This window comes from Lygodium microphyllum, chromosome 6 (genome assembly GCF_053477565.2).
Source record: "Lygodium microphyllum isolate KBCC chromosome 6, Lygodium_microphyllum_v1.1.10, whole genome shotgun sequence".
Classification (NCBI taxonomy): Eukaryota; Viridiplantae; Streptophyta; class Polypodiopsida; order Schizaeales; family Lygodiaceae; genus Lygodium; species Lygodium microphyllum.
Window position 1 is genome coordinate 76141433 of NC_141140.1, and position 17291 is coordinate 76158723.

The 17291-nt window shown below is 39.8% G+C and overlaps 1 pseudogene; it reads left to right on the forward strand.

Annotated features, from left to right (window-relative positions):
• The first annotated feature begins 3109 nt into the window (after positions 1-3109).
• LOC148034698 (agamous-like MADS-box protein AGL65) lies at positions 3110-6125 on the forward strand (annotated as a pseudogene).
• The last annotated feature ends 11166 nt before the right edge of the window (positions 6126-17291 follow it).

Consider the following 17291-nt stretch of genomic DNA (forward strand, 5'->3'; position numbering starts at 1 on the left):
CTCTCGCAAACTTCATTTCATCATGTAACATTTAGGAATGATTGCATGGCTTATAAAAGCATGAAATGCAAATACTTAGACACAAGGTTGTAGGTGTTATCCCTTGACCTAGATCCTAGTAAGCCCTATGTAGATTACTCTTCAAATTATCTTGCCTTTTGACTTTAACTAAAAGAAAGGGATAGGTCTATTGCGGATCTTATGGCATGTGAAAGTAATGAATTACAGGTTTACATGTATTGTAACATTTTGCAACTATTTTCCTACTTTAGATCAAGTATATCATCTCTAGGAAAGAATTGTCCTTGTCATAAGACAAGTAGGTCAATTTACCCAAGTTATTTGTTGTATCATGACTGCTAGGGTTTCATATAGGCATAACTAGACGTTTCAATAAAAAATCCCAAGTACTAGCTAGACTTGGCACGTTAGAGATGTAGCCAAGTATCGTACTTGGACGTCAAGTCGAAGTCCTCAAACCCAAAGGTCCTACCCACCTTCCCGGGAAGTTGAGCCAATGGGACGCACACGAAATAATGATCTAGGTTTTCTACCCTAAGGATCATTCGACCTAGTGCTAGAGCTCGGTTTGAGTTGGAATCCCTAGGACCGAGCATTATCGGTCTAGTGCGATTAGGATTGCGTTGTGTAAGAAGACACCCTAAACCCTACTTCGAGTCTAATCATAATTCTTTGACCAGAAAACACCATTCAATGGGCAAAATGATCCCTTGGAATGGAGGCGACACTTGTGCAACAAGTTGCAACGTCGCATTGATCACAAGAAAGTTTTGCCATTCCTGGAGTGAAGTTGGCAAGTTCCTGCGCAAGTATAACTTGCAAGGGAATGAGTAGTCATCCTGTTACATCACCCTCATTGGGAAGAATTGCCAAGTTAAGGAAAGTCAAGTATCTGCTTAGTCGCAAATGATTAATCAATAAATTAAAGCAACATGGCTGCCAGGATTTACTATTAATAAAACCTAGCGTATCGGTTAAGTTGGGTTAACAGGGTATGGCCCTAACCCAAGGATAATAGGAATCTTGCAAAGTTGAAATTGATTCCGGACCGAATGCTGGATGCATTCGGAGAGAAGGACTCACTCCTTAACAGTTTGCCAAATAAACGACCACTGGAATTGATTGTGCTTGTAACCATTTAGGAAGCACTGTTTGCATTGTTTGCTCAATGAACTAAAGGGTGAAAAGATATATAAATGCTTTAGGTTGAAGGACTGAAGGGAGAGGCAGCTTCAGTTACCCCCGACTGCCTGCCTGACCCTAACCAAGGGGGTTGTTGACCGTGCCGGGAACGTGGACCGAACCCGCCGCGAGAGGTCTTTCCGTTGAGCTCTACTTGGAGCAGGAGGACGCTTGGGTGCCAGGGGGGGCTCTGGCCGTAAATCCCTCGCCTTCCGGGTCCTGCACAAGAGGCTAACGTGACTCGGGATTGGATCTCGAGGCCCGCATACTAGTCTACGGGCAGAAGCTTGGAATAGTGATCCCTAGCGGATTACTGGATAAGCCTTCGGGCGGATTATGGACAAGCCTACGGGCGGAACTCCTTGTATTTCAAAGATAAAATGATGAAATGATAATAAAGAAGTTGTTTGATATTGTTTTTCTATGTCACGTGATAAGATTACGTGAAGGAACCAGTGCTTAACAGGGTTAATTAAAGAAGCTGATTGTTATATGTCAAATTAATGTGTTAGATAATTACATAACTAAAACAAACCGAGGAAAGTGGGGAGGATGGACCATGGGTCCGTCCTACGGATAGGTGGTCCCGGTTAGCCGGGAACTTTTCTCAAAAATCTCGAAGAGCAGCGGGAGGTTCATCGAAAGCAATGACCTAGAATTATGTTTTACCCAATTTGCGCTGTTTTAGGGGAACGGAATGGGACTATGCCTTATGGCAGAGAGGTTGAGTTTTGCATCCCTCTCGTTCCCATTCTCCTTGAACCAAGTGCAGCATGAATCCGCTTCGGACCTGGCGTTTCTGCGTAAAGTAGTTCGCTCCGGTCTGACGCTAGTTGTTGCTAGCTAATGACCAAACAAGAAAACCCAAATTCAGGTCGATCCTAAGTGGGAACAGCCAGGATACTTCCGCTACATGGCAGACGTGGGAAGACCTAGATCGCAAGTCCCGTAACATTCCATGGGAGTGCCGGGCGGAGCTTTCTAGACATCCTTTCCAATGGACTGCTAAGACGTGTTCGGGATGATTCTAGTGGACACGTTACATGTCCCATCTTTCTTTTTTTGGAATAGTACTGGAGCTCCCCATGGTGAATTGCTAGGCCGGATGTAGCCCTGATCTAACAGTTGCTTGAGTTGTTCCTTCAACTCTATTGCTTCTGGTATGGACATTGTATAAGGTCTCTTTGCAATTGGCGCAGCTCCAGGTACTAACCTAATCTCATGATCTACTTCTCTTTGAGACGGAAGTTCAGTCAATTCTTCAGGGAATACATCAGCGTATTCCTTTAGCCAAGAAGGTCCTTCATGAGACTCTTGCTTTTGATCTAACTTGCTGAGTTTGATTAGGTAAACGAGTAATCCTTTTCTGACTCCTTTTATGATCTGAGATACTTTGGCCAATTGGATTCTTGGCACTCCTGCCTCACCTTGAGTTGTGAAAAATTCCCTTTTAGAGTTTCGAAAATAAACTTGACCCTTTCCATAGTGAATGTGAGCGTCGTTGGGCTTAAGCCAATTCATTACAAGTAGACACTCATGGATACCTAAATTCATGACTCTAAATTTGACTGAAGTCTTCTTTCCTCCAAGAAAGAATTCCACCTTAGCAATTTGTCTCGTACAAGTTACCTCACGACCATTTGCTAATTCCACAAGCAGGGTAGGTGCTTCTACTGTGGCTATTCCTAATCTTTTTGCACATGCTGGTGAGATAAAGGAATGTGTAATGCCATAATCAATCAAGGTTTTGAAACATTTACCTTGATAGTCCGAAGATGTCTTAATTACCGAGAACTGGCGATTCGACCCTTTCTTGTGTAAAGTGGCATGGACTGTCGCTCTTTCGAATTCTGCTTCCATGGTCGGATCTTCCTCTTCTTCTTCTTCGCATCTTTGCATATTGGAAATGCAGGCAGTTCTTCCTTTTCCACAGGTAGCAGCTCCTTGACCACAGCCTGCTCCTTGGAAAGGCGTTTGGTGATGTCCTCCGCCGAGCTTGGGACATTGCCTCTTGAAGTGACCGGGTTCATTGTAGTGGAAACAATGGAGGTTTCGACCATTACTTTGAGTAGGAACAAAGTTGTTGACGTTATTTTTCCTTGCTTTCTTTCTTTGTCCCTGATTTTGACCTTGAACTCTCTTCATTTGAGGTCTGAATGCACCTCTGTTCGGGTCATTATAAGACCAAGTTTTGTTACCCCTTGGTCTAGCTTGCACCTCCTGAATTATAGGCGCCGCTTGAATGAGTGCATCTTGAAGATCTGATGGACGCATAGATTCGAGACGGTCATTTACTGGTGGATTTAAGCCTGCACAAAATTTGGACACCTGCTGCGTCATGTCCATCTGTGGCGCATACTTTAAAAGTGAGACGAATTTAGAGTAGTATGCGTCAAGAGTGAGTCCTAGCTGTTTTAGCTTGTAGAACTCGTTCATTTTCTATGTGCGATATGCAGGTGGTAAGTATCCTCCATGCACGGCTTTCTTCAAATTCTCCCAGGTAACGGATCCCTCTGAAATCCCTTGATCCCTACACCATTGCTTCCACCAAAGTCTGGCTTCGCCGGTGAGCTTTAACTTGGCGAGCATAGCCTGATTGGCAGGTGCAGTACTGGCTGCTTTGAAGTAATCCTCCATGGATTCAATCCAAATTTCAGCATGAGCCTGAACAAACCTACCTCTCCCATCAAACTCGGGTGGCTTTATCTACTTGAGGAGGAACTTCTTCTCCTGGATCACAGTAGTACTTGATGTAGGAGGCGAATTTGGAACCTGTACTTGGGGTTGTGCATGGTTAAAGATTTTCTTAACATTATTATACGATAATCAATGTTAGCTTATCTTTCATTTTTAGTTTAGCTATCTCGTAAACAATGTAGCTACTTAACTTTTTAACAACTCTTATGCACAGCCAGATATTGATAAAAAGAGGTCTTTATTTGTATTTACATGGGCATGGCCTTTTTGAATAGAACATTATCGTGCTGCTGTGCATCCGAGCCATAAACACCTCCATTTTTGTTGTGCATCTGTGTTATCTTTTTGCGTGTGTTTCATTGTGTTTGATTGCTGCATTATCTTTCCGTCCTTTTCAGTACCCGCATCCAATGTACATACTCCACTTGTGTGTTTGTGTTTGTGTGCATGTTGTGTGTATGTTAAAAAATATGAAAAACTTATGCCAAAGAGTAATATTATGCTGTCAATTTCAATGATGAATTTCAAGAAAAGTGTAGGAAACCGTGGAATCAAAGGAAGCTTTGTAGAAGTCGACATTTAAGCTATGAAGATAAAGGTTACATGTGATAAAGGCCGACGTAATATGCGGGACAAAGAATTTTTGAGGAAGATACATTAGCACTACATGCCATGGAGAAGAAGGGTTCATATGCCTTTGCCATTGAAAGAAGGAATCTTTGCAGCTGTCTCAAAGACTACATCCCATAGAACGTATCAAGCTTCGACAATGATAGCTATTGGGCCTGGTTTGCTGGTGTTATCTTCATGTGCAACAACCATATGAAGCAAGAGTGTTTTTGATATAAGGTTTTTAGTTTGCCACTTGTAAGAAGAGATCCGGTGGAGCAGGTTACCCCTAGCACGCTCTTGTTCTTATTCAATTTTGATACAAGGGAATTGTATGGAATCTACGAGGCTATTTCTCATGGTGGAATGGACCTTGAACCCAATGCATTTCGAAATTTCCAAGGGTCATATCCCGCACTGGTTTAAAAACTTGTTCAATTATTTTGCCCGACGAAACCACCACGAAAAAGGATAGATCCTGGATTGGTCTCTGACAGAAGGTATCAGAAAAAGCAACTTAGACTGCTGCTTTCTCAATGGATAGGGCTGGACATGCCTCTCTTCTTCCAAGCAAAGCGTCTAGTTTTTTTTAGAGTACAAAAGGAGGCATAGCGCCTCACCCCTGTTTTTGGATCCGCTATAATCGGTGGACTATGCTATCGCCTTTACTGGGAACCTCTCGATCTTGAATCGTTTCAATCTGGCAAACTATAGGGAATTTTCCATTCCAGGGCATATCTCTGGTTTCTAAGAAGTTTAATTCATCAAATCCTATTTGCTCCCTCACCCATCCTCCCCTTTGTACATTCCTGCGTTCTGAAAGGCGGCAGATGATTGAGATGAAGAGCTTGATGCGAATGAGATGACCTCTGGGTCGATGGAGAATGCCAAAGAAAAAGCAGTTGACAGAAGCGGATTGAGACCCCGAATGGCAAACAGATTACCTACAACAAGCGTTGATCAGGCCTCGAGAAGATGACCAAGGAGCTCGTCACACTCTGCGACATCGATATCCTTCTCATCTTGTTTTTTTCCCCCTGGCAAATTGAGCTGAATTAATGGGACCAGAAGCCTTCCAGAGGATGTCATAATGAGATTTGCAAATCTAGCACCTCAAGAGAGGGCCAAAAGGAAAGTTGAAGCTTTGGAGAAACTCAAATGTGTGTTCAAGAAGCTCAATCATGAGTGCACCAACACCTAGTCTTGAGAGTTTGCACCACCATTTGCAAGATCTTCAAGTGTACTACTATAACTTGAAACAAAGATTGAGATTATATGAATCATTCCAAACAATAGAGGATGCAAACGAGCTAGAGAAAAAATAGCAATGTCGCCTAAAAGAGCTACAGCTGCAAAGGCAACTACTGGAGTCAAGCCATCAGGTCGTTCTTTACAGCCAACCAGCACAGCAGATTTATCCAGAAAGTCTCCTAAATATGGCAATCTTAGATGCTGCATCTTAAGGAATTTGGGAAGCAGACCAAAGATCAAACAATGTGATGGCTCTTCAGCCAGAAACAAATCCAGTGCTTGGCCAAAGTGACCCAACTAATGGTTCAAATTGTATGCCCAGTGGTATTATGCCTTATGAAAAGCAGTTGGAAGGAAAAATCTGATGATAAGAAAGAGAAAATGAGCATTAGGCCTCAAAATTCAAGGTTTACTGAAGTGTTCATTTGGAAGGCCTTAGAGAAGGGTTACCCACCTCATTTGGAGAGTCTTTGAGGAACTTCCCACTTCATTGGTCCTCTTCTGTTCTCTTTCAGCTCTTCGTGTATGCCTTCTTTCCTATGATGTGGTCCCATAGTAAGTTGCTCACATTCTTGAAAATATGCATGTGATCCAAAAAGTGGTTGATCTATAAGTGGGTCCAATATGGCAGCTCGTAGAAAACTGAGAACCGTCGCATTTTGTTTGGATGTGACTCTGTGTGGACCATTTCCTTCTCGTACTAGCTTTGGGTGTTCATTCTTGTTGGAGGTTGTCTAAGAAAACCTTTCCTCAGTTTATGACCCTCCGGCAGGAAAGCGGTGTGTCCTTGATATATCATCTTCTTCATGGTTTGTGACCTTTGGGAGTCTAATTGTGGCCCACACAATGGACATGTATGATAACCTGAGGTAACCAGACCTATCCCAACACCTCTATCCAGTGAATACAAACTTGAAGGAGCTATGATAGATATTACCAAGGAGAATGGAAGCCTACTTACCTGACCACTCCTTGAATCCCGAAAAGTCAAGCATGGTCCACATGAGAATGGCTCGAATATTGGCGAACCGTTGACCATCATGCTTGCTCATATCTTCCATAGCGACCCCCTCCTCCCATAAAATCTTAAGCTCATTGACTAATGGACAAAGATACACATCCATATTCTTACCTCTGTAACAACCGAGAACAATCAAGTTGAGGATGAGGTGTCTTTTCTTCATAGAGATCCATGGAGGGATATTGTAGTTAACAAGGACTACAGGCCATACAATGTAAGAAGTTGAGCGCAGACCGAATGGGTTCACACTATCCATAGCAAGATTGAGCCGAAGATTACTTGGCTCTTGGGCAAAGCCTAGGAAGGTAGAGTCAATGTGGCTCCATGCGCGTGAATCCACTGATATTCATTGGGCTCCATCTATGGATCTATTTTGTGCATGCCAAGTTATCAAGCTCGCCATGCTGGACATACAAAACATGTGATGTATACAGGGGATAAGTGAAAAGTGTCTAAAAACTTTCTAAGGGATGGTTTGCCCTTGCAAGTCTTGTCGATACCTATGAGCACCACACTTTGGACATGTCTCCATAGTCTCGTATTCTCCTCAAAATAGTACGCAATCGTTGATACATGCATGGACGATGTTGTAGTCCATGCCAAGCTTTCATAAAACAGGTCACGCATCATCATGAGACTCAAGCATGGTATTTGCAAGTGGTAATATATGATACTTTAGTAACCTAAAAAAAGATCATAAAACACCTTGAAAAAGCACAATTTTTTATGATGGTGCCAAAAACAAATCAACGAAGCGTAAGTAGAAGGTACTTAAATAACCCAGTCACACTCGCATCGCTCCACCTATATTTTTCTTGCACACTTAGGAGCGCAAGTAGTGTCTTCAGGCAAGATACTCAACAACCATCACATAATGGAATGGATGCTTACTCTCTAAGTGGATCAGATGTCTTGATATCCATGCGCATCAATGCATTGATCATTGCCTCCATCTCACGCTCCAAGATTATAGAAAATTTTGGAAGGCTACTTGTCTCCTTTGGTATTGACGGTATAGATTGGGTAGTACCTTCCAAATGATGGATTGGCTCAGGCACTCCATCGATCACACACCCACAAACTCTTCTAACTAGCCGCAAAGGGTGCACTCCTCCTTGGGATGAGACGTCACCTCCCTCCTGTAATAAATTGTACGGCCATATCTAATGTTTTTGTATATGATATTCAAGTAGTTTGTGAATACAATGCATGATTGATATACACATTTCTTACCATTTGTTCAAAATCTAAGATCATGTGATCAATGATCTTTGATTGAAACTCACTAAATTGTCGTACATATTCCATAGATCATTGATGTTTTTGTCTAATTGCCAACTTACATTGAGAGCAAGGACATGGGACACGCTGATTAAGATGTGCCTCGCGATCTTAAACATCACGGCCTTCATCGTTTTCCATTTGGTCTACGTTATGAAAAAAAAGGTTATCATTATTTTTTTGTTTCTTAAATTATTTGAGAAGGGATTTCTACTCTTATAACTCAACAAAATTAATGTATGTAAAGTCTCTACTTTCCTACAAAAGGCCCAGCCCACAGTATATAAAGTTTCATATGCTATGCATGGGAACGAGGGAGTAGCTACCCTATGTCGGAGTGTTTCTTGGCCCTTGGTATTGCACCGTACGACTACTACTAGTACTCTCCTTCTCGAACACACCAAAGGTGCACCTTTAACAAAACCTCTCTCTCTCTCTCTCTCCCTAGTACTACTACTACTACTACTACTACCGCCACCACCACCACCGCCACCACCACCACCACTACTACTACTACTATTACTACTCGCCATCCTGAAGCGTCGAAAACACCCAAGGTGCACCTTTCACAAAACATCTCTCTCTCTCTCTCTCTCTCTCTCTCTCTCTCTCTCTCTCTCTCTCTCTCTCTCTCTCTTCTACCACTACTACTACTACTACTACTACCACTACAAAAAATAAAAAAAGAAGAAATTAAAGAACTACTAGTACCACTATCACTACCACTACTATCACTACAACAATAACAACAAAAAATAAGAAAAGAAGAAATTAAAGAAATACTACTACTACAAAGAAGAAAATAAGAAATTAAAGAACTATTACTACTACTACTACTACTATTACTACTACTACTACTACTACTACTACTACTACTATTACTACCACCACTACTACTACTACCACCACAAACAAGAAAAGAAGAAATTAAAGAAAAACTACTACTACTACTACTACTACTACTACTAAAACAATAATAATAAAAAACAAGAAAAGAAGAAATTAAAGAACAACAACAACAACTACTACTACTACTACTACTACTACCACCACCACCACCACCACTATAAATAAGAAAAGAAGAAATTAAAGAAGCAGTATAAATAAGAAAAGAAGAAATTAAAGAACTGCTTCTACTACTACTACTACTACTACTACTACTACTACTACTACTACTACTACTACTACTACTACTACTACTACTACTACTACTACTACTACTACTACTACTACTACTACTACTACTACTACTACTACTACTACTACTACTACTACTACTACTACTACTACTACTACTACTACTACTACTACTACTACTACTACTACTACTACTACTACTACTACTACTACTACTACTACTACTACCACCACCACCACGAAAAGAAGAAATTACACAACCACCACTACTATTACTACTACTCACCATCCTGAAGCGTCGAAAACACCCAAGGTGTACCTTTAACAAAACATCTCTTTCTCTCTCTCTCTCTCTTCTACTACTACTACTACTACTACCACTACAAAAAAGAAAAAAAGAAAAAATTAAAGAATTACTACTACCACTATCACTACCACTACTACTACTACAACAACAAAAAAAAAAATAAGAAAAGAAGAAATTAAAGAAATACTACTACTACAAAGAAGAAAATAAGAAATTAAAGAAGAACTACTACTACTACTACTACTACTACTACTACTACTACTACTACTACTACTACTACTACTACTATTACTACCACCACTACTACTACTACCATCACAAACAAGAAAAGAAGAAATAAAATAAAAACTACTACTACTACTACTACTACTACTACTACTATTAGTTCAAAAACAACAATAACAAAAAACAAGAAAAGAAGAAATTAAAGAACTATTACTACTACTACTACTACTACTACTACTTCTACTACTACTACTATAAATAAGAAAAGAAGAAATTAAAGAACTCCTTCTACTACTTCTACTACTACTACCACCATCACCACCACCACCACTACAAAAAATAAAAGAAGGAATTAAAGAACAAGATCTTACCCTCTCTTTGTTTTTCATCTATTAATTCTCCTCTCTCCCTCCCTCTCTCTCTCTCTCTCTCTTTCTTTATTGTGTTTCATATTTTTTCCCTCCCTCTCGTTCCTTCTTTCTTTCTCTCTCTTCCTCCCCCTCTCTCATTTCCTCTCTTTATTTCTTAGTACACATCATTTTAACAAAAAAAAGAAAAAGAAAAAGACAAAAAAAACCAAGAGGGAGCAATGCACTCACCGCAAAGGTCCGAGGATGGATTCGCCAGCTCCTCTTTGCGACGACAGCTCCTCTTCGCCCTTTGTGCACTTCCTCCTCTTCTTTGCAAACGGCGGCGGCGGCGGTTAGAAGCTTGATTGTCCCTATTTCTCTCTTTCTCTCCCTCTCCCTCTCAAACACATAATTGCAGTTTGCTCTCTCCTTCAAGTGTTGATGGAGGTGCTTTGTAGTCAAGTGTTGATGGTCGCTTGCAGCTAACTCGCACTCCTTGGGTTTTTTCCACTAAATAAGAGCGCCTTCTGAAGTAAATTATAAATTCTATCTGCACTCCAACGGGTATGATGCGTTCTCTCAAGTTCGCATTTTCTAAAGACGACCAATGATCAGGGCTAAAATCCTATGATTGGCATAAGATATGTCAAATTTGTACTACGAATGGATTGTAAGTGGCCTGCGATAGAGAAAAAATCTCAAATGCATATGAGATTAAGTGTACGATCAAAGCATTGTATTTTCTACACATGCATATTTTAGAGTGTTTTTTCTACTTTTTTGGCCATCTGAGGTTTTCTCAAGCCCCATTTTAGACTCGCAAAATTGGAGATAGCAACTTTAGGGTATACTACAATTTTAGTTGTATCAAGGACAAGTTACAAATTTTGAATCTATAATTTTTGAGGTGTTTACTAAGAACCAAATACAAGTTTTATTTGGAAACAAGTTGCAAATTACATGTACTATTGAGTAATCAATGAAAGAGGGTGATTTTTTTATTCTTGTGTACTTACTGTGAAAGGTTACAGAAGACTTGCTTGTTGTTTTGTATCAATTTTGTAATTATAGTAGAGAACAATGAAAAACCCATCATTGAGAATTGGAAGTTTTGTGTGACAAACTTCCTTATTGGAAAAGGCCTCTATGATTTTGTTTCAAGTGAAGAAAAGGAACCAGAGATAAGTAATCCCACACTTGCAAAAGAATTAAAGGTGTGGAAATAATGGAACACAAAGGACAGAAAGGTAATGCTAATTGGCTACCTATAGTCATTGATAACACTGTCGAGATATATCAAAAATGCAAAAGCTTCACATGCAACTTGGACAATCTTCAAGAATATTTTTTTAGTAATCACAAAGGCATAGAAGATTCAACTCAAGCGAGAGTTGAGTACTTTGAAGAAAGAGAAGAATTCTATAAATGTGTATGTTTCGAAATTGAGAAACACTGTAGATATCTTAGTAGATATTGATGCAATGTGTTATGATTCCATTTCATCTACTTTGAGTGGCCTTAATAACAGTGAGAAGTCTTGGAAATCATTTATCACTTCTTTATATATGGAAGTGATTTTCAATTTTTTATAAGTTCATTTGTCTCGCGATCAGTGAAAACATTAACATAAAAGGTGAATCATCTGAAAGAAGTAGTGAATAGGTTCAAAAATTTTACTTAAGTTCAAATGAGTGATATTGGATGTGAGGATGAGTGAATGGATTGAGTGAGTATGTGTGTGAGTTTGTGTGTTTGTATGTGAAGGGATCGGTGCCGTGTGTTTGTGTGTGTGTGTGTTTTGAACGAGTGAGGGTCAAGGTGTACTTGTATGTGTGAACAAGGCCTAATCAATATTTTTAAACGAGGCAAGTGAGAATAAATTTAAAAACGATAGAAAGAAAAGAAAAATAAAAATAGAATTGAAAGACAAAAAATAGACACATCCTAGTTGTGGATGCCATCTTTGACCCTTCCCACCACGCAGCACTGTGAACTACTGCCGAATGCCAATCGTCGCCAAACATTGCCGCCTTCCAGCTGTGACGCTGGGCGACTGCACTCTTGCATGTGAGAAAGCTCCACCACTTGGCAGGTGAAGCTGCAAACACGAAGACAGAGAGAGAGAGAGAGAGAGTAGTTGTCGAGAGAGAGTAAAAGAGAGAGAGAAATATATATATATATGTCCCTCCTCCCTACTGCCTGATTGCAATAATAACTTAATCAATTACATATATATATAGCCCTTACCTCACCCACGATGTCAGGTCAAGTTGGAATGCATGTTGATAGCTCCAAATCTTGCCCATGAAACCTGTCCCTCGTGTTTTAGCACATTGTAAAAAGCTTATGTGCCTTTGTGCCATCATGAAATATAACTTTGGGCCTTCAAGAGGGCCATTTTTAGGCCCCCTTAGTTGTATTCTTGTGCCATGTTGTGTTACACTTCCATAAGCTTGTGAGCACACCAAGTGGTGGGTAATACCCCATGAGGCAGGCTTCACGGGGTGGGTCTCCCAGCTTCATGGGGTGGGTCTCCCTACCCTTAAATGGATCCATGGCGGGTTTGTCACACTTACCGTCTGTTGAATTTTTTATTCTCGAGCAGAGGGAGTAAGAGAATAAGTACTACGGTCAAATTTTGCCAAAAGAGAAACCTGAGATGTTTGATCCTTGTAGGAAAACATAATATGATCCTTCCAAAAGGTATAGGGAGTAAGATGTTGAAGAATGTTAGTCACAACTAAAAGATAATAGCGCATATGGGGCATGATTTGAATCTCAATAGGAAGCATAATTTCACCCAATTAGAGAAACGCTTTGACTATTTTAGTCAGAGTTAGCCGGTTGTTGTTTGATAGTTCCACAGTGATAGGGCTACTCTCTTGGATGAGAGATGGATCAAACAATTCATAGGGAGTGAGAATCAAGCTCGAACCAATATCAATGAGGGCATCAAGGTAAAATTGGAATTTACTAGATGAGCCGAGTCTAACACTTACAGTAGGGATACGTCCACCACCTTCAAGTTGATTCAAAATATGAGGGCATAGAGAATGTTTAGAAGAAGTCGTTCGGATAGGGTTGATGGGATTTACTTCAAAAGGAGAAGAATTCATGAATTCTCTTAATAATTTAGTTGTGTCTTGAGTATTATGTTTTTTGCCCTAATGGCTGACTTTTTCAAGCTTTTACACAAAGATTGCAGTTGTACCTACATTTCTTGAAACACATTTACCGTTTCAGTGATATCAACAGATTTAGAAGTAGTGGTCTTTCTAAGTTCATCAACAAATTGTTGCACAGTCTTGGGGTTATGTATCTTGTCCAATTTGTAAGGAATGAATAGATTAGCCTTCTTGAGACTAACTCTGTTGAGAGCCCAATGTCTTGGGAAGTCATGTGGATTGGAGAATAGTTTAGCTTTTACTTTTTTTCTTTTGTTTGTTCTTGTTTTTTGAAGAAGAAGTTTCTGTTTCTGAAGAGGAAGAAGCACTGTGTGTTTTGTCTTCATCAGACAAATAATCTTTGCAGTGCTCATTCTTTTATTTTTTTGGGCTTTAGATGTGGAAATGAGACATTACGTCCATATCTAGTGCGAAATTCTTGTCTTTCGCTTTTTCTTCTTGCCCTTTCTTCATTATATAGTGTCACCCATTTGCTCATAACATCACTATTGAGCACACAAAAACTATTTAACTTACAAAGTTCTTCTTTTGTTAGCACTTTACTCATTCCTTTTCCTTGAGGTACTATAGAGGTCATCCTCAAGTCTTCATCATCTTTCCATAGTCGTGATTGAGAGGGATCCACTTCAGCAAGATATTCAGAGATATAAACAAGGGATGATTGCACTAACCAACCCTCAGCCATGCTTCCCTCAGGCCGTGCTTTTTGCCTCACAAAATCTTTCAAGGTTTTCATGAAGTGCTCAAGAAAAAACATCCACCTTACATGAACTGCCCCACAAAGTGCGATCTCATCAATCAAATGTACGAGTAAATTTAATTGATTAGTCAAAATGGATCGAGGAAAAATTTCCTCTACCAAACAAACCACCTCAATAGATAATACTCGAGCATCTTGCAATGTGTTTGGATCAATTTCCTTCAAGCTCACGTATCTGTCAAGATGTAATTGAGAATTGTTTATTTTTGTGTAGAAATTCAAAGATATATAATGAAAAAATACAATGTATACACACCTCACAAGCTCTCCCATCTTGTAAATGATATCACGTACATCTTTGGAGGCACAATGGGATATGCTAGTAGGAAGTACGAACTGAATGTAAACAATATTCATAGATGCAAATTGCCAGTAGAGGAAAAAGTCATCATACCCCAAAGTTTACACATAGTTAACGCCGCTTATTACTATATTCATGGTTAGAGATACCCTTACTTGAATCATTTTGTGCCAATCGTGGGACTTCAAACCAAATAGTTGCTCCACACCTCTTTTCTTTTTCTTTATGAAGGCTCCCTTGAGACATCTCATACATCCTGTGGGTGTTCGAAAGCTATATATTTGTTCCTTCACTATTTTTTCCTCATTCTTTGACAATATCCAAGGTGCATGAGGTAGCTCAATCTTTCCTCTAGGTCCAATTTGTGGCTAGGCTCGTCTCATGTGACCAATGTTACGTAAATCCTCCCTTACATTAACTGAATCGCGAGCCCCTATCAAGTGATCCCATAATGTAGATACAACATTTTTGAATATGTGCATGGGGTCCAACATGTGATTGATCTTGAGTTCAGTCCAGTACGGAAGATGAAAGAATATAGAGAACCTAACAAACAAACAATATATTATGTAAACATTTCATCATGCTAAATACTTTAAAGTCAATCGAGAGAAATGCACTTCGTACCGACTCATGCCATGTGGAGGGTGGCTGTCGGCATTAATCCATCTCTCCTTCCAATCTCGAATGGTTAGAGATTGTGGAGTCATTCCATTAGTAGGGAGAACAAATTTGGGATGGTCAATAGGAAGAAATCGATGATGATTGTCGTAGATAACCTTCTTTAAACCTGCCGGCCTAGAGGAAACTAGAGAGGGACCGCAAATAGGACATGCATGATATCCTGACATGGTTAAACCTGAAAAAATAAGTGAATTAATAAAATGCAATTGATTCAAGTCTTGAATTTCAAATATAGAGTTATATACATGTACCTGAACATCTCGGTATCCTGGAAAGTCGTGCATGGTCCACAACAATATGGCCTTCAATGTGAAATCTCTAGAGGATGCAGAAGCTCTTGTATCTTGCACCTCAATATCTTCCCATAAAATTTCTAACTCTTCAATCAAAGGCTCCAAGTAAATGTCCATGTTTTTTACCTTGTGCTTTCCAGGAATCAGAAGGGACAATATCACATGTCCCTTTTTAATTGCCATGGATGGAGGAATATTATAGTTCACCAATACCACTGGCCATACACTATATGATGTGCTTTTGATGCCAAATAGATTGATTCCATCCATACCTAAACCAAATCTCAAATTTCTTGGCTATTCTTTGAAAACGGGCCACAAATTATCTATATGTTGCCATGCGGGTGCGTCTGCAGGGATCCTTGAACGATGACTAGCATGCCATGACATGAGCTTTCCAATAGACTTACACTTGAACATAAGTTTTATGCGTGGAACAATTGGAAAATGTCGCAAAACCTTACGAGGCGCATCCATTGACTTCATCTCCACTTCGTATCTTGATTCGCCACAAACAGGACACTCTCGTGCGAACTCATGAATCCCATGAAATAAGACACAATCATTGACACATGCATGGATCTTGACATAATCGAGGCCTCCCAAAGATGTGAAGTAATGTCTTGCTTGCTCTCTCTTAGCTGGCAATTTGTTTCCTTTTGGAAGCATTTGTGATAATAACCTACATATATTTTAAAAGTGAGTTAAAAAACCACCAACATATATTTCTGTCTAATTTCAAAATAGAGAGGTTAACAATTAATATTATGATTCATATATAAGCCAAACTGAATTGATACCTACTTCAATAATGCATCCAAACTGACATTACTCTATCCATAACTTGTTTGCAAGTTAAGTATGTCGAGGGACGCACGAAGAACGGAGTACGTACAACCTTCATACAACGGAGTAGATGATGCTACATATAGTGGATCATCTGGCTTCGTAGAGTGACCTTCTCCCTGAACCGGTTGTGAAAATAGATGGTGTACCATGTTGTCCAAAATCTCATCCTCTACGACTTGATGGGGCATTTCATGAGGGCTACTATCATGGTCGTCGGTCTCTACTCTTCTTGAAGACTCTGCCTCCTCGCGTCGACGTTTTGCAGCCTCTCGACACCTGGGAGGGAGCATCTGAGGATGTGGCACCGCATTCAACTGAACCACAAAAGGGAGTTTCATGCACGTTGATATATAATTCCCGTAACATAGACTAGCAATCTTAGTGGTAAAAAAAAACAATGAATACCAGTGATTTTTCTTGGTCCCATTCTCCATACAAGCTGAGGTGTGACATTGCAATTCGACGTACTCGAAAAATACACCCTCGACAACGATCAGACATACATCTAATTTTTCGTCGTAGCCATGCATCTCGATTATGAAGACGCAATGTTTCATCCTCACTTGAGGATGTGCTCATTGACTCACCAACTTGCACCGCACTAGGTGATGACGACGTCGACATGATTAAACCTAATTCATAACAACATCAAAATATTTGTCATTCATATGTTTACATAAGATCTTATTTAATTTTAAATACACAAAAATCATCATCTTAAAACTTATCTTAACTTATCAAAACTTAAGAAGAATTCACTATCAAAACTTATCTTAAAAACAAAAAATCATGATAAATCCCAAATGCACGTCTACATCTGCGTCTACCTTTGCGTCTATACTTGCATCTACATTTGCGTCTATACTCGCGTCTATCTGAACAACAGACGCATATATACACGCGAAAATAAACGCACACGTCAAATTTCAAACCATATTTAAATCATTTCTTTTCAAACTGCGCCTTTCCTTTTCTGCGTTTTTTGCGGTTCTGAAGCTTGAGTTTAGCCGACATGCAGTCTCTTCATGCCTCACCTAGTCTCTTCATGTCTCACCTCCTCATGACTCACCTCTTCTTTCATTTCAAACACACAAGAAGGGAAAAAGGAAAGCCAAGGAGAGGAAGAAAGAGAGAACAA